This window comes from Crocodylus porosus, unplaced genomic scaffold (genome assembly GCF_001723895.1).
Source record: "Crocodylus porosus isolate Cpor-Errol unplaced genomic scaffold, CroPor_comp1, whole genome shotgun sequence".
Taxonomy (NCBI): Eukaryota; Metazoa; Chordata; order Crocodylia; family Crocodylidae; genus Crocodylus; species Crocodylus porosus.
The window spans coordinates 359,721-383,022 of record NW_017728930.1 but is presented as its reverse complement, the minus strand read 5'-3'; the positions used below and the strand labels follow the sequence as shown (position 1 = coordinate 383,022).

The 23,302-nt window shown below is 60.9% G+C and overlaps 1 protein-coding gene across 2 annotated transcripts in view; it reads right to left on the bottom strand.

Annotated features, from left to right (window-relative positions):
* DSCAML1 (DS cell adhesion molecule like 1) overlaps positions 1–23,302 on the bottom strand; it is a 149,228-nt gene that overhangs the window by 97,495 nt on the left and 28,431 nt on the right. The window lies entirely within an intron of this gene.

The following is a 23,302-nucleotide window of genomic DNA, read 5'->3' as shown; positions in this document are numbered from 1 at the left end:
AAAGCTGCCAGCGGGGGGGAGGCCAAAGCCAGAGCACGGCTCGCCCCAGCCCCCCGCACACGGGCCCGGAGCCCACGCAACCTCGCCACACACAGCTGCCTGCCGAAGCAAGGAGCCGCGGCCGTCAGCGCTGCATGTGGAAGAAGAGGCCGATGCGATGCCGGGAAGCCCAACTGGCACGACAGACGCCTCTGGCACGACCGGAGAGGAAAGCACCTGCCCGTGGGCAGCGCCCGTCACCAGGAGCAGGCGCCAGATGGTCGCGCCCGCCCACAGCGCAGTCACGGCGGAGACACGTTTCTGACGGGGGCGGGAAGGAAAGCAGCCCGAGAGCGAGGCTTTGGGATCAGCAGCTCTGAAGGAAACTGAGGCACAGATGGCAAAGGTGTTGCTGGGCCAAGTCACGCCCCGGGGCAGCTCCCTCGGCCCCCACCCGGGTGCGACGGGGCCAACAGACGGCTGAATTCAATGCCAAGGCACACGCTGCCCCCACAGCTCCTCTCCCCCAGGCCAGGCCCGCAGCCCCGCACAGACAGGGCTAAAAGGGAGGCCGGTCCAGCAACTGCCCCCCTACCCCAGGCCAGGCTGTGGGGAGGGCAGCAGCCAGCTTAGAAAATGGGCAGAGAAGAACAGCTCCATGCTGGGGGCTGGCGGCTGCCAGTCCAAGCCGGAGTTATTTTATTGCAGCGAAGAGGAGTGATTGCAACAGCAGCCAGTTCCCTCAACTGCAGAGCCACGAACTGCAAACCCCAGCTCAGGACCCTGGCCACAGGCTGCGACCGCCCCGGGACGGCCCCCAACGCCCGAGCCCCGGGTGCCCTGCGCGGGTGCACGGGGCTCTGCTTTCCTGGTGAAGTATTGCCGGGGCGGCTCCTGTAATATATATGTCACGGATGCCGCCTCGTCGTATCGATCTCCCGTAGCTGCTGGGACCTCGGCGCTGGAACGACTGCCGCGTTGCTGCAGAAGGATAGGTAAAGCCCATCTGACAGTTTCAATTAAGGGAGCGTGAGAAGCGATTTGCGTAAAGGGCTCCGGCGTGGCGGGGAGAGAGGAGGCCAGCCCGAAGGCAGCCTGTCTGTAAACTCCGATCTGGGTAAGTGAAGTGATTTCCTACAGGAAGTGATGGGGGACAGAACGATTCCTCCGCTGCGGCTGTCGCGGGCTGACGGACCCCTCAGCCTGCCTGCCCGCGCCCGCCAACTGCCTCGACAAGCACGCGATCTGACAGACAGGCACGCGCTCCCAGGTCCCGCTTGCGAGCAGCAAGAGGAGCAGCAGCAGGGGTGGCGGAGAGCAGCCCCAGGATGCGGCGCCGAGACGGATGGGGATGACCGTGACCACCCAGCGCAGGCACCCCGGGGCCCCGGCTTGGCTTCCTCATCTCTAAGCAGGGCACGGGCCATACTTAGCGGGATCCGACCATGCCAGCATCTGCCGAGCCCCACGGGTGACTGGAGGCTTCGCAGGGAGGCCCACGGCCCCGCAGAGCGGACAGTCGGGGCCCACATGCCACCAACTCCTTGCTTGTCCTGTGCACAGCGACGACGTGGCTTCAACGCAGCTCGGGGAGCAGGGATAGGCTTGCGCCCCACTGGCGGTCCCTCCTGCTGCAGGATCAGGACGCCTCGTTTGCTTTGAGTCTCGCCCATTTGCAAAGCGTGCCCCCAGGGTCCAGGTTGGGGACCCTCTCCCGAACCCCCTCCATGCGCAGTGGCTCCACACTGCCCAGACGCTGTCACCTGCCACCGTGGTAGCGCACTAGCCGCCGGCGTGCGACACCGATGGCCGGAGGCAGGCTATGGCCCCCAGGAAGCTGGTGGCTCGCAAGTTGTTTTTCCTGACGGAGACTCGGAGCCCAGGCCCGCTGGGCCGGCTCCTTTCTCTGCAGGGAGGGCAAGGCAGGGATTTAACGCGCTGGAAGGGCAGGGAGCTATCTTGCCCTTTGCCTTCTCGCTGTACGTTATCGCTGCGCCGGGGGGACCAGCTGCCTCTTGTACATCCAACGTCACGAACACGCCAAGAAGAAACAGTGCACACATTGGACCTAATTATTTCCTGGGTCCCGGAGGTCAGGGCTCCCCTGCCCAGCACCACAGCTGGGAGACGCTCCTCCTTCCCCAAAGTGCATCTCCGCTCCATCGGCGGCACAGGGGTAAAGATAACACGCATGCTCGACTTGCACCCACACGCCGCCGGAAGCCCAGAAGGTTTCACCTGACAAGTGCCAGCCCCTCACTAACGGGGCCCCCAGGGACGTCGGGCTCCCCCCGGGCCCCAGCAGGCGAGTTCGCCCACCGGCCGGTCCCTCCCCCAGCTCACGCCCCACTGCCTCCCTTCTCATCGGCCTCCGGATGGTGAAGGGCCACTTGGCCTGAGCCGGGAAGAAGCGGGAGAGGAGGCTGCGCCGAAGCTCGTTCCCCCCCTCCACTCCCGGTGCCCACCCCTCCCAAATGCCTGCACGAGGCAAGCGGGGGCTTGGGAAGCGTAGCACCTGTCAGGCAGCATTAGAGCCACATCCATCCGCTTCTCCCAGCTCCGAAAGAGATGTTAAATATTCATGCCTTCTGTCACTCAGCTGAAAAGGCCCCGACTTGTCAGCTCACTTTTTTCTCCCCGACTTTGAAGTTGGAAAAGAAAAGGAAGAAGTGTTGTCCTCTCTTCCACGCAGCCTTAGGGAGCGAGCCCCTGGGCACGGGGCAGGGCAGGCGCTTGGCACCCCCCGCCAGGGATCACAGCACAAAAGGCTCGTGCGAGTCCCTCCTGTGACTTCACATCTCAAGTGAACCGAGAGTCCAGAGGCGCAGGGGTGTCCGGGGGTTTGGGAGGTGCCAGGAGAGCCCCGCGCCCAGCTCCAGCAGGGCCAGAGCAGCACAGAGCTGCACATCCCCGGCCACTAAGAGCCCAGGCCCACGTCCCTGCTTAGCCGGGAGGCTGCTCTCAGCGGGGCTCACCTTGGAGCCACGTGCCAGGTCCCGAGGGGACGTTGCTGGGATCCAGGACTGATCTGCAGTCAGACGGGCAGCAGGCAGCCATCGGCCCACACTCGCCCCCACCGAGGGCGTTACCAGCAGCCCCAGAGCCGGGGCGGGACGGGCAGGCTCTGAGCACGAGACAAGGCTGCCGACGCAGCGTGGCACGGGCAGCCGCGGCCCTGCACACAGCGGTGTCCGGCCTGCCAGAGAACCACAACACCGTCCCCTGCGAGCTGAATTGCACTACTGCCGGCTCCGGCCTCCGTGCCCCAGCGCACCTCCCCTCCTCCGGCTCACACCAGCTGTTGCAAGGACTTTCCAAGCGACCTAGAGAAAGACAGCCCACTAGGACCCCTCTGAGTGATTGAACCCCCGATCCAGAAAGAGACCGGATGTCTTCGGAGGGCAGAAACCACCCAGCAAAGGTGCGCCTGCCTGCAGGCATCCTCACAGCCCACGGCCCTGCCCGCTCAGCCCAAAGACACAACAGCATCACAGACAGCCCTGCATGGAGACTGCATCCTGGCACAACTCTGCAGCCTCGTGGAAACCCTCAGAGCAAGCTGCTGTGCCACGGACCTGCAGAGCACCCAACCCCTGCAGGCCCCGATGCACACCCACACGGCTGCGACCTGGACGCAAACCCTGCGTGGTTGCTGCTTCCCCCTGACCACCGCGCACTGATGGACCCAAGGCTGTGCTGTGCCCCGGTCACTTCCCAGCCAGGCAGCAAGGCCTCACCAAGCAAGAGACCCGAGACTTCGGCATTGCCTGCATCCAGGCTGCACCTGCAGAAGATGCAAGGTGGAGGGTGAAGCCCTACCACCCGGCATGGGCTTGCACATGAGCTTCACAGCCCTACGGCAAAATTAAAAGCCACGTGCACAGACAAATCAATTAGGATCTTGTTTCTCGCTACACCTACACACAAATCCAACCCAAGCCAGGGTCTCTGGCTGACCAGCTGTCTGAGCACTTGGCTTATTCTTGCCAAGACTCACAGCAGCACAAGAATATTTGAGAGCCCTGATTTCTGAGAGGAGTAAAGCCCCCTTATAATCCTCTCACCCATTAAATCCTGGGCTGGTTGGCTTGAAACAAAGCCACTAACTCCTCAGAAGAGCTTATGGCCAGCAAAGCCCGCTTGCTAAAGCAGGAGACCGGGGAGGGAGCGCAGGGCCCGGCAGGAGCAGTCTCTGCCCGGACACGGACATCCTCCCTCACGTTCCAGGCAAGCTTCGCACGTGACGTGGACTTTTAACCAGGCCCTGCTGTGACAGCATCTCACCGACATTGCCGGCCCACGGGAATGCCTAATGGGCAAACCCCAGATTGCACGAGAAAGACAAACAAGTCCCGTTCGGCACCTACAGCCGCATCCTGGGGGCAACACACTTCCTGCTGACAAGGGATGTGCACGAGGTCCGCTCGCCGAGTCCCCCACCAGCACCTGCACAGCCACAGCAGGCGGCACCTCACACGTCAGCACCGCAGAGATGCAACCTGCCGCGCACGCAACCCACACACAAAGCTGTGGCGCCGCGAGACCGCCCGCCCCAACGGCAGAGCCAGGAGAATCCGAGCCGCAGCCCCCTCCTGCGATGGTGCCCAGCAATGCCCAGGCCCTGCAGGACCTTTCACTGCAGAAGCAGGAGTAGATGCACCAAGGAGCAAATGACGTAGGAAGGTTGTGGGGCAAGAGATGCAACCCAGTCACGTAGCCCACCCAGATGCGCACGCCCAGGCCGCCAAACCACAGGGCTTTGTTTCTAATGCCAAACGAAATGCAGGTGTATAAATGCCAGCTGTCCCATCTGTCTCTCTCCGTGTCACTCACACCAAGGGCTGCATCGCTACGAGCACGCAAATGCATTGTGCTTTCAAATTGCCAGAGAGACAACACAGCAGGTATCCTGTTTCAGAGATCTTTCCCATCAGAGACGTTTTATTGCATTAGTGGCACACTGTGACATCAGGTGCATCTGAAAAGCCCGGCCCCTGCAGCCGTGCATCCATGCGACAACCTGAGCTCTCCGAGACTGTTTCTAGCTCTTGTGATGGGGAACTTAAGCCAGGGGCAACCTGAGGGCCCAGAAACCAGAAAGCAAGAAAAAGAGTTTTCTCACCCATCTGCCAGGATTTTGAAGCCAGCCACGTGGTACTTTGGGGCTTGACCCATGAATGCCTGAGGCTGGCACCGCTGCCCTACCTCAGCCTGGCACTGCCCCACAGCCCTGTGACATCCTCTCCACCCAGGCCTAGCAGCCCTTGTTCCCTCCGGGCAGCACTTCTCCCTGCCGGGCATCTGCTCCTGCCTCTCAAAACCAGGCCTGGAAGGGACCCCTTTCTCCATAGCCACTGAAACACGACGCACAGGGGCCCTTCCCGCCCATGGAGCTGCTTTCATGGGGGGGAAGAGGGGATCTTAACCCCATATGCTATAGGGACATTGGTGGCGTAACCTCCCCTGGACTTCAAGCAGAAGCCAGGCTGCCACCGCGGTGCACAGGAGACGCAGGGAGAGGTATTAATTAGAAGGCCAATGCACTTGGCACTCGGGCACCCCCTCGCCCCTCCCCAGCAAGTGCCACACAACTGTCCACGCCAATGACAGCTCTGGCTGTGGAGCAGCAGAGACCCCCGGGCCACCTCGGTCAGCGCCAAGCCCCTGGCCTGCACGGATCTGTACCGAGCCCTGCCCCACGGAGCCGACCCCGGCGCTCTCACGCTACGGGGGATGGATACTTAGGCCTGAGGTTACATGAAGCTGCCTGGCCACAGAAACAGGGTCAGACGGGCCCTCGCGGGTCATCTAGTCCAGCCCCCGGGTCACGCAGCAATGGCCCCGTTTCCTGGCTGGCAGCCTCCAAAGGTCACCGCAAGCAGCACTGGGAAAGGAGGCAACATGAACAGCAGCTGCATCTGGTCTCGGGACACTGCCCGGTCACTGGCGTGCCGGGGATTGCCCTGGCCACGAGGTCGCAGCAAGGAGGCTTCGGGCGCCCCCGTGGAAGAGGAGATGTGCCCGAGGGAGCAGGCCCAGGAGCGGGTGCAGCAGTTCTGTTCAGAGCAGACCCGCCCCACGCGTCCCCGCACCCGCCTCCCAACACCAGACCGCAGCGGGGACCTCTGGCGCGGGCCTGGCCACCAGGCCCCCACATTAAACTGGGTCCTCACTAGCTCCCCCCGATCCCACACAGCTCCTTCCACTGCCTGCCCTTCCCCACGCACCTCCCCTCAGGCCCCCAGCCAGGGTGGAGAGGGGCTGGGGCTTCCTCCCCAAGGCCAGCGCCTTCGCCCAGGCAAGGAAGGCGCAGGCACTCCAGAGACGCCCGGCCCTGCACGGAGCGGCAACGCCGGCACTTATTGCACAGCGCAGCTCATAGCCCTGATAACGATTGATTTACTTAGTTTCAGAAGTTTAATCTTGTCCTTCCCTTGCAGCAGAGCTGCTTTCCCACGAGTCCCTGGTGGGAAGCTCTCTGTATTGGGCTGAAAAGAAGGGAAAAAGGTAAAAACAAAAAAAAAAACCACACAACAAACCACATACCTTCTGGCAAAACCCAGAGCACCACTTACACAACATCTTTCCTCACTCCATTATTTATAGCACAACTGAAACATTTATTCCTACACCGCACTACCAAGCGCATCGGTGTTTGGGGCGAGCGGTAACAAGCGCCGTGAAGCTCGGTCAGAGCCCCGCACCTCTGCCGCCGAGCACTCGGTACCCGCAGGAACGGCGCAGCGTGCGGTGGGGAGGCGACTGGGCCAAATGCTCAGCTGCACTGCAAGGCGCCCGCATCGCCCAGCACAGAGGCAAAGCTGCCCTGCGACAGCCAACGCCAGCCAGGCCACCCGCGGCCAGGTCACTTACTGGAAGGATGGATTCAGCATCAGGCTCCCAAAGCGCAGGCTCCGGCCCCAGGAGCTGCAATATTTTTTGTTCCCTTGCAGATGCCATGATGCAGGCTACCTGCCCAGAGGTGCTGTGAGGTGCTCTGGGGAAAGCCCCTTGTTCAGAAACTACCCAGACTACTTCAGCTGGACTTCTGGGTACTCAGCAGCTCTGCTGGCTGGAGATCAGGCCGCGCTCAGGATGACAAGGGCCCGGCGTGGGCACCGGCTGCTCAGCCCGTTCATAGTTTCATAGTTGTTAGGGGCTGGAAGGGACCTTACAGATCACCGGGTGTAGCCCACTGGGTCCAGGCTGGCTGCATGTGCCTGGTCTGACCTGGCTCCAATACCGGTGCCTAAGTTATTGAAACGCTCCTGCTGCCTCACCTGTCTCGTGAGAGGAGGAAACAACACCAGAAACAGCTGTTGTAACTCATGCTGGGCAGGACCTCAGGTGCCAGGCTCTATGATTAACCAGGAGGCAAACGTGTTTCCAAAGGCCAAGACTTCCCCTGCCCACCCCACTCCCCCGTGCGCCATCGGGCTGAAGAAGTGTCAGCTCTCGGCTGGGATTACAGCTTGGCAGAAGTTCATGTCTCAGATTGACCCTGCACCCTCCGGCACCTCTGTGTTTGCACAAGAGTGAACTGGAAACCAGTAACATTTTGGGTCCATCACAGCAACAGGACCTTGCACAAGTGTCTCTGGTGCAAGGCCGAGCCCGTTGAAGGATGCTCAGGGAAGCGCGATGCCAACCAGAGAGCTCAGACCCATGGGACGGGAGGCTCCTCTCCCCATTACCTCCCACACAACTCCTCCCAGGCGCCGAATCCAGACGGAGCTGAGGTCTCCCACGGCAGAGCCAGGAACAGGATTGGACCCTGGCAGCCCACCGCTGTGCTGTGCTCTCCTCCCAGCTGCTGGAGTGGTTAATGAGAACGTTAGCGCAGCCATTATTTTCTGCCCTTGACAGCTGTCACTTTCCAAAGCCCGCGAGTAGAGACAGATACAGATACAGGAGTGATCCCGCTCCCCACCCACCGGTGGCTCCACGCACCCGGGCAGCCGAGCCAACCGATTCCACCCACGATGCAAACCCCGAGGCTCACGGCTAGCGGGAAGCAAGAGCCGCTGCTACGTTGGGAGGAGCAGATCCAGACCCACGCAGCACGTGCAGCTGTCGCGCCCAAGGCGCCGCGCGCCAGCCCTGCCCCCTTGCTCCTGGACGTCCCCGGGCTGCAGAGCTCCAGCCTAGTTAGGAGGCCTGAGGCCCCAGGCAGCTATGGGGAGAGCAGGGTAAATAGCTTTGGCATAGCCAGAGGAGCGGGCAGTGGCCCTGCAGCTCCGGTGCCTGCGCTAGGATTTCAGAAATAAAGACAGCAGGGTAGATTTGCACTTTATGGACCAGCTACATCAGAGGCAGAGAAAACATTTGCTTCTGCGAGCCCAGGTGCACACCTCCCCTGTCTTCAGACAAACACGGCGAGCTACCTCTCCCTGTTCGTAAACAGGAGCGTTGTGTGCAGTACGCGCACACACACGTATTACCAGAGGCTGATATCATGGCAGGATAAAGTAATTACTGACAGATTAATGTGCAGATTGTAGACTAACTGTCTCAAAGTCATGTAAAGCTAATCAATAGCAGTTAATCAATACATTGATCCATCATTTGCTGCCAGTAATTACATTTCAAGGAGGTACAAATCCTATTATGTGCGTCTTTAGTCACTACTAATGCTGGGCCTGCGAAGATGCAGCTGGATTAAAAAGACTGTAGTCTGTCCCTCACAATGTTGTAAATACAGCCTCAGCCTAAAGCATCACATCGGGGGGGGCCAGCCTGGGAGAGCTGCTCTGAATGCAGGCAGACTGCGGCTAGCCCAGGCTGGCCTGGGCAGGGCAGTTGTGCGAGGCAGGCGCTGGAAGCAATGCCCAGCAGACGGCACTTCTACTGCCGCTCCCGGCCTGGCCCTGCGTGCAGGGACCCTGGCACAAGCCAGCAGAAAAACACACCCGGAGAGCTGAGCACCTGAGAGCAGAGACCAGCACCTTGCCGCTCTGCCGGGGCCTGGCAAGATGGGCAGCACTGCCCACACCAGCGCTGTCTGGGGCTGAGGAAATGGGACCGATGGCCGGCACGAGATGCAGGCGGGAGTTCTCTGCAAGTTTAATTGGATCTGTCATCTGGCAGTCTAATTTGATTGGATGACAATAATGAAAGCAAGTCCTGATCTGCAGCAAGGATTAGCCCAATCAGCCCTAAGTGGCTACTTTATTGTTCAGCTCACTGGCACCAGCTGTGCGTGTGTGCAGTCAGCCCTTAATAACCATTACACTTCATCCGCTGCAGCTGCCCGGGAAACCGGCAGTTCATCTGCAAACCTTTTCCTCTGCCCTGGTAACTCAGGGGGAGGGAGGCTGACAGGTTTGTGCTTTCACACTCCCATGCAAATCAAACTCAGGGTGAGCCAGACCGCAATGCAAACCAGAACCCAGCCTGGGTGCCACCAGCACAGAGAGCAGCAGCCGGTTAAAATAATCCTCAAGGTTTCAGCAAGCTCCCCTCCTCCCGTGGGCTGCGGCTCCTACCCCAGCACCTGGAGCTTCAGCCCAGGGTCTTCGCTGTCATGCTTTGGCCTCATCCTCGTGGCTCCCTGGCTGGAGGTGCGAGAGGAGTCCTGCAGCTCGGGGGGCAGGTGGGGCTCACTGAGCAACCCCTGTATTAACCGAGCCACACACCCCTGCCCAGGGCACTGACTGCAGCAGCAAGGGCAGCGTGGAGATGCCACTTGCTCAGGGGTGTTTGATGCACCAATTTCCTCTTTGGCATTCGCAGAAACTTCTTTATTCATCCCATGAGTCCCCAGGCTCACGTCACAAACACCCAGTGCCACACACTCTTGGCTCAAGAGAAAACACCTAAGAGCTGCGCCTCCATTCTGGGCCCAGATTTCCAAGCACCCTGGCCCCGCTGCAAGCACCTATGGGGTTGGCCAGCCAGAGGATTTGGAAAGCCAGGAGGGCGCAGGACTCTGGCCCGCACTGGGGAACACGGCCCTGCCCCGGGCTGGAAGGCAGCCACTGCCGAGCTGTGCAGGGACGCTGCAATGGGGATGGATCGCAGAAGTGAACCCCGAACCCCAGACCCAAAGGAAACTCTTTCCACATCGGTAGGGGCTTTGCCTATTGGGACCGGGAGCAGGACCCTTCAGGGCGAGCCCATCCCTCCCCTCCCGTGGGCCAAATCTCAGGCTCATTCTGCAGCTGAGAGTCCTGCCAGGTGGGCAGGAAAGGCAGGGCAGGGATGCTCAGCCAGGAGATGGGGCAGGGATGGGTAAACACCTATATGAGAAGGGATTATCTCCCTCCACTAGCAAATATTTGCTAACCACAGCAGATACTTCCTGCACCCACCAGATGCAAGTCAGATGGTTGCATACATGGCACCAAACAAGGGCTCTGTTTCATCAACTTCCTGGAGGCTTCATAAATTTTATGACACCCAAAGGGATATAACAAGCCTTTTATGCCTTTTATGGCTTAATCACCCAGGCTACTCAATCGCACCAGGCCTGCCCCATCCTGGGAGCCAGCGATATCACGCTGCACCCGGGCCGCTGCGGGTTCAAGTCCCCACACCATGGGTGACCCCGCAGCGCCAGTGCCTGGGCTGTGGCTTCGGCAGCCTGTGTGAGGCCCAGCGCCTCCTGGTTATGCCCCGGAGCGGGACTAAGCAGGGGGCTGGTTTCTGGCCCTTGCTGGAGGTGGGTATCGATCCCACCTTCCGCCCGGAGCAGAGAGGAGGGGCGAGAAGCCAGAGGCTTAGATGAAGCAGAAACCTTGAGGCGGGAAGCGGCAGCGAAGGGCTGCGAGGCTTTAGGAATTACAGTGCTAAGCCGCCAGGGAGGCGTGCGTATTGACTCAGGCCGAGCTCTTAATAAGGCAGCTAACAGCACTGCTTTTACGTTCATCCCGCTACATGCCGAGCGCGCCCGCGGTCCCGGCGCAGCACTCGCCAGTGCAGCGCAGGGATTAAGGGGGGCGTAGCTGCACCGTGCGCTCGCCGCCCTGGGTCTCGGCTCCACAGGCACGCGCCAGGCCTGGCTGGCAGGAGCTGGGCTGGGCATGGCCTTGCTTTAAACAAACTGAAGCAGCGAGCCAAGTGTCTTCAGCGCTGCCCTTTCCCCCACGCGTGGCTCAAGACAGGGGCCAGGGCTCAAGCTGCTCAGCCCTGGCTGGGGCACCCAGGCGGGCAAGGCCTGGCTGGAGATGCCCACCTGGTGCTGGGGGAGCAGAGCAGCTCACCCCACAATGCACCAAGGGAGGAAAACTTGCACCAACAAGCAGTCCTGGCTGCTGGAGCCCCACCCGGCCCTGGGAACTGGCACCCCGAGCCTTTGCAAGCCAAGCTCCTGTACGTGGCTGGCAGGGTCCACGCAGCACCCAGCTGCCCTTCCCCAAGAGCAAACACGATAAGCGCGGCTACTCTGCACCTGTCCTTCCCGAGAAGAGGAAGCCACTTGTCGGCTCTCTTCCCCTTTCCCACGGCTCTGCCTGCGTGGTGCAGAACCGGGCGTGAAGGGGGAGCAGCCCCAGGGCAGCTCGCCCACACCACCGCCCAGGCGAACGCACCCTCCAGCCCCCGCCAGGCCCTCCAGTCCATGCCAGTCCCCCGAGGCCCGGTATCAGGCATGGGCAGGCACCCAAAGCAGAACCAGGCTGCACTGCCCTAGAGCTGCCACCCAGAGCCCCCACGAGGGCAGGAGGCAGAGCAAGCCAGCTGCCGAGCGGGGCCGCAGCACCAGGGCGGCTGGCTCCAAGCGACAGCGCCCCGGGACGAGCGCTGCGCTCACGGCCAGTCCTGCCGAGCAAAGGCTTTGAACAATTCCCTGCTGCAGGACAACGGGAGCGTGGCTCCGCATGCACCGACTCCAGCTAACTAGAGCCGGGGAGCGGGCGGGTGGGGGTGGGCGTGGGGAGATGGCAGCCCACGTACTGTTGAGCCCCACAGCTTGGCACAGATCGCGCTAGGTGCCTGCCAGCTCCTTGTCCCCGGACGTGGGCACCGCCACCATCACAACAGCACGTGAGCTGCCCACACTGAGCTGCCCCGTGCCTCCCTCCATCTCCTCCCCCACCACCCTCCATTGGCTTGGGCCACCTGCCAGCCCAAGGAGATCGAGTGCCACAAGCCGGCCGGGCACCCCCCCGAAGGTGCCAGGAGCCTTCGCTGACACCCGCAGGGAGCCACGGCCTCCTGGAAAGGCACAAAGGGGCTCGGGGACCAGGCTGGGCTGCACGCCAGATCTGTGCAGAGCAGGAACGAGCTGAACTCGCGTCTCCGCAGCAACCCACGCGACGTCCCCTCCCCAGTCCGGCACCGGGCAAGGGCAAAGGCAAGGCCTGGATGCATCAGCGCTCTCGCGGCGCCAGCTGCAGCGCTGCAGGACCCCCTGCCCAGGCCCAGGACAGCCCCTGCCCCAGCCACGGTGCAGCAGGACAGCTGGCCCCAGGCAGCAACCCGGCCCCGGGCCTCGCCGCAGGCATGCCCACCGCTGCCAACAACACTTCGGACAGAGAGGACGGATGCAGGGAGCGGGCGAGTGCTGCAGACCAAGATGGGCAGGGGGTGGTGACGGGCAGCATATGTGAAGATAATGACTGGGGGGGCATGGCCCACAGGACTGCTGCCAACACGAGGCAGAGGAGCGGGATGCAGCTAATGCCTCCCGTGATCCATGAAGGAGGGGCCGCGGGAAGGCCCTTCGGCCTCCCACATGCTTGCTGTCAGCTCTGCGCAGGCCATTAGGCTGATGCCTGCGCTCGCTTCACCGCAACCCAAGCCCCTCCACGCAGCAGGGTGGGGGCCAGGGCATTGTGCAGGCAGGGGATCCGCGCGCCACCACTGCCAAGCCCTGTGCCCTTCCCAGCGACCCCCAGCCCTGTGCCCTCTGGAGGGGGACACAAGCACCGCGGGGGGCGGGGGGTCCTGGGGACCATGCTCGGGAACAACCCCGGTGCAGAGATGCAGAAGTAACTTCTCCCGCCCCGCAAGCTGGGCTCCATCTGCGTGCAGCCGGCACCTGCCCTGTGCCACCACAACCACCCACGAGCCTGCCGCTCTGTGCCCACATCTGGCTCCTGCCGGGCTCAGGCGCTGCATGGAGAAAGGAGAGGCCCCGTGGTCCTGGGGGCTTCAGCCTCCCTACAGCACGAGCCGTGAGCTGGGACAGGGCCGGAGGGCTCCGGATGCCACTGCCAACCCCTGGGCCAGACAGCCGTTCCCGTGCAGCGGTCACAGCCCATGCCCGGAGGGGCTGTGTTTCCTTCAAGGACAAACATGGCCAATGCCCCCGATGCTCCAGATGCACGGGCCACCCATCAGTGCAGGGGAATCCACCTCCTGCCCCGCGGTCGCCCCAGCACGGAGAGCCTGGGCCCTGAACCCCACTCTCCCTCCCTCCCGCGCAGCGCCGCACCACGGCCCAGCACCGCTCCGTGCAGATCCTGGCGCGCAGCACCAACGGCCACGGGCCCGATGGAGGCAGGAGCCGCCCCGCTGACCCCAGCGGCGTCGCTGTGCGGCGGCAGGGCTGGGCCAGGCCAGAAGCCAGCTGTGTCGCAGACCTCGGGGTGCAGCACGTCCACAGCTGACCCCCAGCACAGCGCCCGGGGGGAAGGGGTGGGCAGGGAGGACACGGCCAGGCTCTCCCAGTTAGCGCGATGAATCAGCCCCTCTGAGCCGTGGCCTAATTACAGGCCTGCGCAGATTAAAACTGCTGCAAGAGTCCCGCCCCTCCCCCCTCCCCCGCAACGCCCAAACTTCTGGGAAACACGCGCCTGCTGCTCAGACTATTTTAGCAATACGGCACAGTATCATTAGGCACACAGCGATTACGCGCTAATTGCCCGCGTTTCAAACACACCATGGCAGGGCTCTGCCTTCTAGGAGCGGAGCAGCACCACGCGCTCACCACCTCGGCCCGCAAAACCAGGCTGCGGCAAAGAGAAACGCCCCGAGCGAGGGCAGCGACATGTCCAATGGGGCAGGGGCAACGGCCCATGCCCACAAAGGACAGCAAGCGAAGGCGAGCGCTGAGAGAGGAGCCGGGCCGTGGTGGCCTGGGAGCCAGTCTGGTGTGCTCTCCCACCTCCGACACTCCCCGCTGGCTCCTGGCTTTGGCCTCATAGACCGCACGGCCTGCTCGACGGCCGTCACACTCATTGCAACTGGGGCAAAGCGCCCGGCAATGCCAGGGGACGAGCTGCCAGCCAGAATCGTTTGCAAAGGGGCGAGCAACAGCTGGCACACACGCAAGGCTCAGGACTCACCCGCAGCATCACGCAGGCCCCCACCCCGGCTGACCTGCCACTCTCGGCCACCTCTGGCTTGCCACGATGGCCAGCCAGGCCCCACTCCCAGCAACTATCAATTATTTACAGGCCCGGTTGTGAATATTGATGCTAAAAGCAAATCCCTGCCTTGCCCTCGCCCGTGCTGCCAACGAGCTCTTCACGCTGCAAGGAGCCCATTGCCAAAGTGCCATTAGGGCCCGTGTCCCCAGCCCCATCCATTAGCAGCCATCAGCACATCCACCCCCACGCTGCCACTGCCCCATACGCCGACAGGCTGGAGCATGGCGGGAGAGCTGGGAGACCGCCACGCCGCCAGCTTTGGGTCTCCTGAAAGCAGAGGGCTGCACGGGTCTCACGGAGCAGAGGAGACTCCTGTGTCGTGGTGCAAAACCTTAGTGAATGGCACCCCCCAGTAGTCCCAAATTCTTGTCTCCTTCAGCCCAGCATGGCTGGTGTCTGCAGTGGATGCATGCAGAGGGTCTGCACTGCTGGAGCCAGCCTCATCCTTCAGCCTCCTTCGTCAGTCTGCTTAGAGGCCCTGGGGAACGAGTGGTCCAGCGAGGTCCTCGAGGAGCCCCGGAAGCTGCTGCTGACACCAGGGGATGCTGCAGGCACCATCGCAGGTCACCCACAGGAGACACGGCGGGTCTCCGTCTGGGACGGACGGCGGCTCAGGAGCACTGGGCTAACGGGAGCAGGAAAGTGCCAGGCAGCCGCGGCTGCTTCAGGCTTTGGCTCTGCACTCACAGGACCCCCATGAATGGGTCCCCTTCGCCAAGGGGGGGAGCAAAGGCTGATCATTTAAACACCTCCCCACCGCCCTGGCCCACGTGTAACTGCCACCGGCTGCATGAGCCACGCTGCCAGGGACAACCTGCTGCAGCAGCAGCACCACCAGCCTCAAGCCCACAACAGGCCCAGGCCAAGGACCCAGAGCAGCAGCACGGTACACGTGTGGCTCAGCCTCAGAGCAGCACTGGGAAGCTCATTCACTGAGCCAGCACCCCCCGAGCAATGGCAAACCATTCACCATGCAACCCTCCTGCCCTCTGTTCTGCTTGGTTTTAGCCTGGGAGAGCAGCAGCATGGCAGGTTAGAGAAACAGCAGCCATGATCCCCAAACCACTCCTCCCAGCAATGCACCAGTGAGCATTACAGACACCGATGCAAGCACCCACATCCCCCAGTGCCTCATTCCCCGCGTCGTCTGCAGCCCAGGGGGGCCGCACTGGCAGCAGGAGCCATTGGCCAACGGCCCCGGTCAGCGTGCCCACCCCCACCGATGAAGCGACTGCCAGGAGAGGAGACAAGGAAGCAAACATATGCTCCACATCGCTCTGCCCTGGAGCCCCGTGGACAGGGTGTGGGCTGAGGCAGGTGTCCACAGGTCAGTGCATGCATGCGCAGCTTGCTTTCCCCTCCCGGCACTGCCCCGAGGATGCGTTTCAAATGACCCACCAACGCAGGTACCAATGGGAACCGATGCTCCCCTGCCCTGACCCAGCTGAGCCCTCACATACGCCCCACCAAATGGGCAGGGGCAGATGAGTGATGGCCATCCCTTTGCCCTGCCATCTGGGAGGAGAGTCCCTGGCAGGTTTGGCCATGCTGGAAAGGCCAGAGGGAGCCCACAGAGCCGCACTGGATTCAGGCACATCTGCTGCAGCCCCAGAGCAGGGGGACGGCCAGGGCCAGTTCGAGGCGTGACACTCCTCACAGCAGTGAGTCCAGGTCCCGAGGAAGCGTGGACGCCCACCACGGCACTGGTCTGCTCTGCCCAAGCTGCAAGAGCTGGTTTGGCTGAGCTAAGAGCCAAGGAAAAGGAGTCAGGAATCACCTCCTGGATGGACTCAGCTGCCCCGTTCTGGGGCAAACACCACCCCCCTTCCTGGGCTTGGCAGCAGAGAAAGCTGGGGGAGCGCGGAGCCAGCCAGGAGCGGGGCCTGCGACCCCGGGGAGGCTGCTGCAGAGCCGCGGGGCGCCAGGCCCCGCAGCATCTGTCCATGGTGCTGCCGCAGCCTGCGGACAGCTCCCCACGGCCCAGGGCGCTGCTCCTCCCAGCCGCCCTGCTGCCACCTGCCCAAGACAGGCTACGGGACATGGCCAAAGGCCCACGGGAAGTCTGTGGCAGAGCAAGGACCAGAGACAGGCCCAGCGTTAACCACTGGACCAGCCTTCCACCACCGCCCTTCCCCCAGCCGTCTCCTGGCTCTGCCCCGACAGCTGAGAGCTGGCTGACTTGCACCAACTCAGCCGATGGGGCAAAAGCAAAGACCAGTACGGCCGAATTCAGCGCAAACCTGGACAAATCACCTCAGAAGGCTACTCCTGCCACGCGCAGCCCAGAGGCCGCGGCAATGGGTGCCTGAATCGACTGCAGCAGGCCCATGCTGCTGCGGCGATGCCTGTGGAGCGAGGCCCCGCAAGCGGACCACGGCCCTGGTGTCTCGGGCTCCCTCTCCACTGCACGTTTCTACACTGTACAGCCTTCTTTATGGCGCTGATATTTCATGTCACAGATTCATCTCGCATCCTCGTTAAAGTTCCTGCCCCGCTTGCAGAGATGCTTCTGCTTATCGTAAAAACCTGTGTTGCAGTTTCAGATTAATTAAAAGCTGTAAATTGCAAGGGCCAGGGCTGCAGCTCAGGTCCCCGCCCTCCCAGACAGCGGGCAGAAAGAATTTAAAGGCCTCCTGTCTCTGGGTCCCGGCCCTGTGCCGGGGAGGCGCGACCAGCCGGGCTGCAGCCAGGCCACTTGGCCCGCGTGAGCTCCGGGCGGCCGTCAGGAAGGCAGCGTGGCCAACTGTGGGCCGCGCACTGCCGAGTCCACCCAGACCCCCTGCCCCTGCCCCTGCCCCACGAGGGGCACGCTGCCAACAGCCTCCCTCTGCCCTGGGACAGGGGAGCCCCCAGGAAATCCCAAAGCCTCCTCGCTAAGCTCTGGATTCAGCAAGCCCTGGATCAACCCAACCCATCTCCCATCACACCAAGCAGCTGCACCAGTCAGGGTCTGAGAAGGGGCCAGACGTGTCCTATTCCCCGGTGCCTGGGCGAGTGCTTTTTGTGCCCGAGGACATTCAGGGACCGTCTGCTCAGCGCGATGCCTGGGCCGGCTCCAGTTTCACCCACTTGTGAAACGTGCTCGTGCTCCCACACGCAGGCAGCAGCGCACAGCCCTGCCTCGTGCTGCGTGGGCAGTGTCCAGCCTGCTCCCAGCGCTGGAGCACCCCAAAATCCCCGCTTCCCCAGCAACTCAGGGGTATCGTCCACGGTATTCGGGCCCGTCACCTGGTACGCGCTCCGCTCTGAGCCGCAGCTCCCACACACCGCTTCTGGCTCAGGATCGCCTTGCACGACGCCCCTTCTCTGCGTGCGGATTACCGGAGGAGGAGTGGGTGTTGCTCAGCTCCTTAGCCCCCATTTTCCGCGGGCCTCTTAATGCTCTTCTTGGCCACGGGTCACCAATCTGAGCACGCCCTGCAGGCGCTGTGACAGCTGAACTGACAGACCCTGGTAGCACTCAGCTAAAGCGCATGCATAAAAGCCTGTGCCTGCCATCAAGGTGCTTATTTGCCAACCCCCCACCTACCACTCATGCCAGCGAGTCAACCTGAATAAAGCAAACCCCTCGCTCCGACTGCGAGGCTGGAACCAAGCGCAGGCTCTGGACCGTAAAAGAGGCACCGGTCCCTTCCCAGCACAGCACGGCCCAAGGTGCTTGGTGCCGGGGAAGGAGATCACCGGGTGGCATCAGCTGGGTCTAAGGCAGCCATATCCCCTGGGAGGGCACAGGGGGAGCAGCCATGAGCAGCTTGTCTAGGAAGAGCTGCCTCAGCCTCCAGCTCACCATAAAGACGGAGCGGGGGCAAATGGCCCTGCACACCAAGCCGTGCACGTACCCGCCACCCCAGGCAGAGCGCGGACACCCCGACTGCCGCACGAATGCGCCGCCAGCACGGCTCGGAAAAGCTGCAGCACTCCCAGCTTCCCCCAGGGATGGAAGCGGGAGAAGAGGCAGCACCCAGCCTGGGAAGGCCCCAGCACGAGCTCACAGGTGCAGGTGGCTCTCCTGGCAGCACGTGCCCAGGAACAGCAGGGCAGGGCTTGCAGAGGGAGAAGATGCAGAATGCAAGGAATAAGCCACTGCAATGGGCATTCACAGCTACACCCACGTGCTTCAGCGTGACTCTGCCCGGTCCCGAGCCCAGGCAGGCTCGTGCCCGGTGTAACTCAGAGGTGGGGACAAAGGAGATGGCAGTCCTGCCCCCAGCACGAACCCCAGGAAGAACTGCCAGGCAAGGTGCCCGGTTTTGCCAGGCCTCTCAAGCCTGCCAGGTCTGTGGAAAGATGTCACCAGGTGCAAGTCAGCACAGCTTGCAGGGGCATCCCTTAGCCCAACAAAAACCAAAGGGGAAAGGAAGCTGCCTTTGCCACAAAGGAAAACCGCCCACGCCGCAGGCCGACCAGCGGGGCACAAGGGTCCCCGGGAAGACCTGCAGGGTCGTTGCTTCCTGGGCACTACTGCTCAGGGCTTGGCGCCCTCTTTGCCCATTTACACATGCAGAAAACGGTAGCAGCTGCAGTCAAATGCAGGTTCTGGTCCTGAAGCTGGTGGTAGCCAAGAGCCCTGGGAGCCTGGAGCCCCGGCTGGGCCGGTCCCTGCACACCTGTAGCAGAAACCGGAGCAAGGAAGACTCCATGTCCCCTCTCGCTGGGCTCTGCCTCCTCCCCCGCGGACACGGCCCCTCCAGGACTGCCTCGCTCAGCTCCCAATCAATCCCCGCTCTGCCAGTTGGCTGCAAGGACGGAGATCCATTTCAAGTGAAGTTTTCATTATTTCCTGCTCTCCGCCTTGATTCCCAAACTCATTTGCATTACAAAAAAATTAAACAAAAGCTGCTTTTCGAATCTCCACTCATTACTCCCATTACATTTGTTAACATCATTATCTTCAGCCGAAGATGGCAACTATTATCAAATGTTGCAGAGCTTTTGTAGACCTCTTGCTATATTACTCCGGAAAATTGCTTTAATGCGTATGCTTTTAGTGGTTTTAAAAAACCAGCCACAGCATTAGAAGCCATGAAATGATGTACTTTTTCATCTTCCTGCTAATACATGTATTTTTCTCCTTTACACTGAAATATAAATATATGTTTGTTATGCAGAATGCAAAGGTTTTTGTGATTCTGGATGACTCCGCATGATTCCTACTACTTGACCTCCCCGACACACCAGGATCTATCCTCTATCACGTATCTCTCCTCCAAATACTTTCCTTCAGTGAAACCCCTGAAATAAAAGCTTACATTAAGAAGACAGCATCTCAATTGTGTGTGTGTGGGGGGGGGGGGTCAGCTAGATTTTGTTCTTGCTCATTTAAACTGCAAAGCAGATACATGACTAATGACTCCAGTAGTAGAAGATGCTGAAATTTAACACTCAGGAAGGGGAAAAAACACCCGCAACCAGTCTCTCTGGGAATAGCACCATTTCAAAATGCTCCTGGGGAAGGGAGGTGGGAGATGACTACGGCAGTGACTTTGAACCCCCACGCAGGACGGCTGCTGCGAGCGGTAATGTTTTGGAACAATACTTTGAATGCCGTAGCACGTTTCAAAACAAGAATTTATCATGCACCAGTTGCCATCAGAGAGAAGAGCAAGGATCATCACTGGAATGGAGCTGCTCTTGCCTGGCTTTCCCTTTTTAAAGGGCCAAAATGTCCTTTTCATTGAAAAGAAGGAACTTGCTACAGCCTCTTGGATGCACTCGGCTTTTTGAATGAGAAATGGCAGGTTCCAGCAGCTGTTTGAGGCCCCAGAAATCAGAGATGGAAAAAAAGAAAATCATCAGGCTGATGTTTTGCCCACAGACCAGGGGCAAAAGCTGCGGGTGAGGATTTCTCTGCTTCCTTTCCCGAGCTCCTAAATCATCTGGGGTGGAAAGCCGCGGCGAGCACATAATTCCCTTCATTTGCACCGAAAACCCCAAGCTGGTTTTGAAATCTGGGTCTTCAGTTCAGTGCGAGGAAAAGCACAAAGCAAGGCCAGAGCCAAACCCATGGAGGGGAGCAGGCAAGCAGAGGCCTCTCCCACAGCTTCCCGCTGCTCCCGACGCACATGCCTGCAGCAGCCCCATGGATGTACCCACCTGCCTGGGCACCGAGCGCAGGCCTGGCAGACCGTGCTCGCACCCCCGGACCCAGGCAGCTGCAGCTCCAAGCCACCCCTGTGCTTTGCTCAGCCTAGATTTAAACACAAGTCCTGGGGCATCTCCTAGATTTAAACACTAGTCCAGGCTAGGCTTTCTTCTCCCCGCTCCACCCTCTCATTGCTCCTTCTGCAGCGACATGCTGCCCATGCAATCTCAGGGCAGGACAGGCCAGCGGGCAGCACCGAGCTGAGAGCCCAGGGCCCCGCCACAGTTCTGCTGCATCTCCTTGGCCGAATCCCGCATGCACCTGGTACCCCCCACCTCTGCTCCATCCGTCTGGATGTAAAGCTTTTGAGGCGGGGGCTCCCCCAGCCTGCAGGTGCACAACACCACGCACAGCGGCCCTGACTGCCGCGGGAGTCTCCGGTGCTGCCCTAGTACAAACAGCAACACGCACGCAGCGAGCGCTCTGAAGCGGTCTCCGACTGCTCCCGGCTGCCAGACCGTCCGCTCCTGTGCAAAGCGACCTGCGGGGAGGCCGTCATCTTCCTGGGGGTGCCCTGCCTGCCTGCTAGCACTTCCATGGGTCTCGTCGCAGAGCACGCAGCCGCTGGTGTCAGTGCCTCTCGCTTTCAAGTGGAGACCAACCGAGATACCCACGTGCACCGATAACGTCCTGCTTAGCCCCGCCGCCGGCATGGACACCAACGTGGAGCGGGATAACGCGCAGTGGAAGCTCACCAGGAGAGGAGATGAAAAAGACCTGGACTGGGGCTGGGGAAGCTCCCAAGTTTGTTTTTAAAAGGCGAATGATGCGTCTCTGTGACTTCCATTAAAACAGAGGCTTCCCGAAGCAGCTGGCAGGAGCACGGAGAGATAAGCACCGTGCAGAGAGATGAAGAAGGGGAGGATGCTGCATAGCTGATCAGGAGGTGGAGTGAGGGGTTTCACAACCGCACGGGGACAAGCCACAGCCACGGCAGGCTAGGAAGTGAACAAGCCTTCACCGACTGCCCGATGGCCACGGCCACGAGGCCACGGCAGTACATGCCAGACCCAGGCAGGGACATTAGTCAGCTACGCCGGAGAGTCTAAGAGGGGTGCTGGGGGCTAAGCAAGGGCAGGCTCGCATCTGCAGGGAGTGCCGATGGAGGCTGCGGTTCAGGGAGCAAGGTTTGCCCGGGTCCTCCGGAAGGCAACGGAAACACCGGCGTGCTCCGGGGACCAAGCAGAGCAGCAGCGTCTGCACAGGCACCAGGGGCCAGACGGGTTCGGAAAGCCAGGCAGGCAGCCAGGGGCATAGCAAACATGGGGGCGCGAAGGGGCTCTAGCAACTTCAGTGCAGGCAAGGCTGGGAGCTGCTGCGGGCTAGCAGCCTCCAACCCCCCGGGCCTCAAGCCCAGGAATGTACCAGTGGGCCCCCCCCGCCAAGCCCCGCCAAGGCCATGTCCCAAGGCCCGGACCCGCCGGGGTCTCCCTGAGCAATGCAGGAGGCAGCAAGTGGCACCGTGCAGAGGAGGCCAGCCTCAGGCCCCCCACCCCCACGCTCTGGCACTTGGTAGGAGCTGATTTATGGTGGTTATAAAAGAGGTCAGAGCTTGATTGGGTTTAATAGATCAATTAATTAAACTCAAACAAAACAAACATAATGAACATAAGAATTTACGACCTCTGTCACCAGTTCAGATGTGTCCCGTGCTGAGCAGTGACAGGCCTGGCTCAGCCCATCCATCTCGCATCCTAACAAGGCGAGAGTGGCCACGTGCTACTCTCCTTTGGGGAACGAGGGACAGCAGCAAAGCATCTGCCCCCCCCCTCGCGCCAGCCCAGAGCAGGAGGGCCGGCAGCATCCACGCCGAGCACAGGGTCCACAGCACGCCCCGGACAGGAAAGACGGCGTGGGGGGCGAGGAACCCGGGAGCCGGGCTATGCCCTTGACCGGGAGCCCTTGCAGCTCCATCACCAGCATCCCACCCAGCTGCAGCTCGATGCACGTAGCTGCCGTGCCATGCCGCAGTGGTTCTCCAGGAGCTGCGGGCACACGAGAGGCTGGAGAGCATTTCGGCGAGATGCTTTCTGCAGCCAGGGGCGGGGGCCGCTCGGCAGTTCCCACAAAGCCACATTTTCAAGTCCCTCTCCCTTGACCCCTTGTTCTGCAAGGCGCAGATTGTGCTTCCTACAAGTTTCACCCGCGCACACACGCCATAGTCTCGCTGTGCACCAGTGAGGAGATAGAGCCAGTTAATTATAGAATAATGAAGCCCCAGTAGATTTCACAACGTGCGTCACTGAGCTGGATCGGTTCGGTTATGTCAGACAACCCTCTCCGTTGCATAAATACTAATAACAGCAAATGCTCACGATTAAGGTAACATGGAGGTCCCAACCCCGGCCAGGAATGAACGCGTTAAGAAAACACAAACCCGCGGCTCTCCTGAAGCACAGGCCCAGAGAGGCCCTGCAACAGCACATAGAGAGAGACACCAAAATGACCTGCTTTAACCATGCATGAAAAAAATCATCCCAGTCTATGATATAAATTCATGCTTGGTCACGCAGCCTGGGAGACCCAAGCAAATAGATTTAAATCATTGCTTTATTTTCCATCCAGCTTTTGGTGTTGATTTATACCGCCCAAACAAACAATTAAGGTCTTATCGCCATCACACAGCAGCATTAGCTGTAATTCATCATCTTTTACTCCTTCATTTTGCAGAGAGAGAGATATATATTTAAAAGGGAAACTCCGCCATCCACATCTTGCAAGAAATCAGCACAAGGAGATGCACCCTTGCCGGGCCGGTAAAGGAAGAGGCATTTGGTGACATCCGATACAACTGCAACCCCCATCGTTGCCAAGGAAATCTCTTACATCCAGAAACAGAAACACATTTGTGCTTTACTGCAGCTGGGGG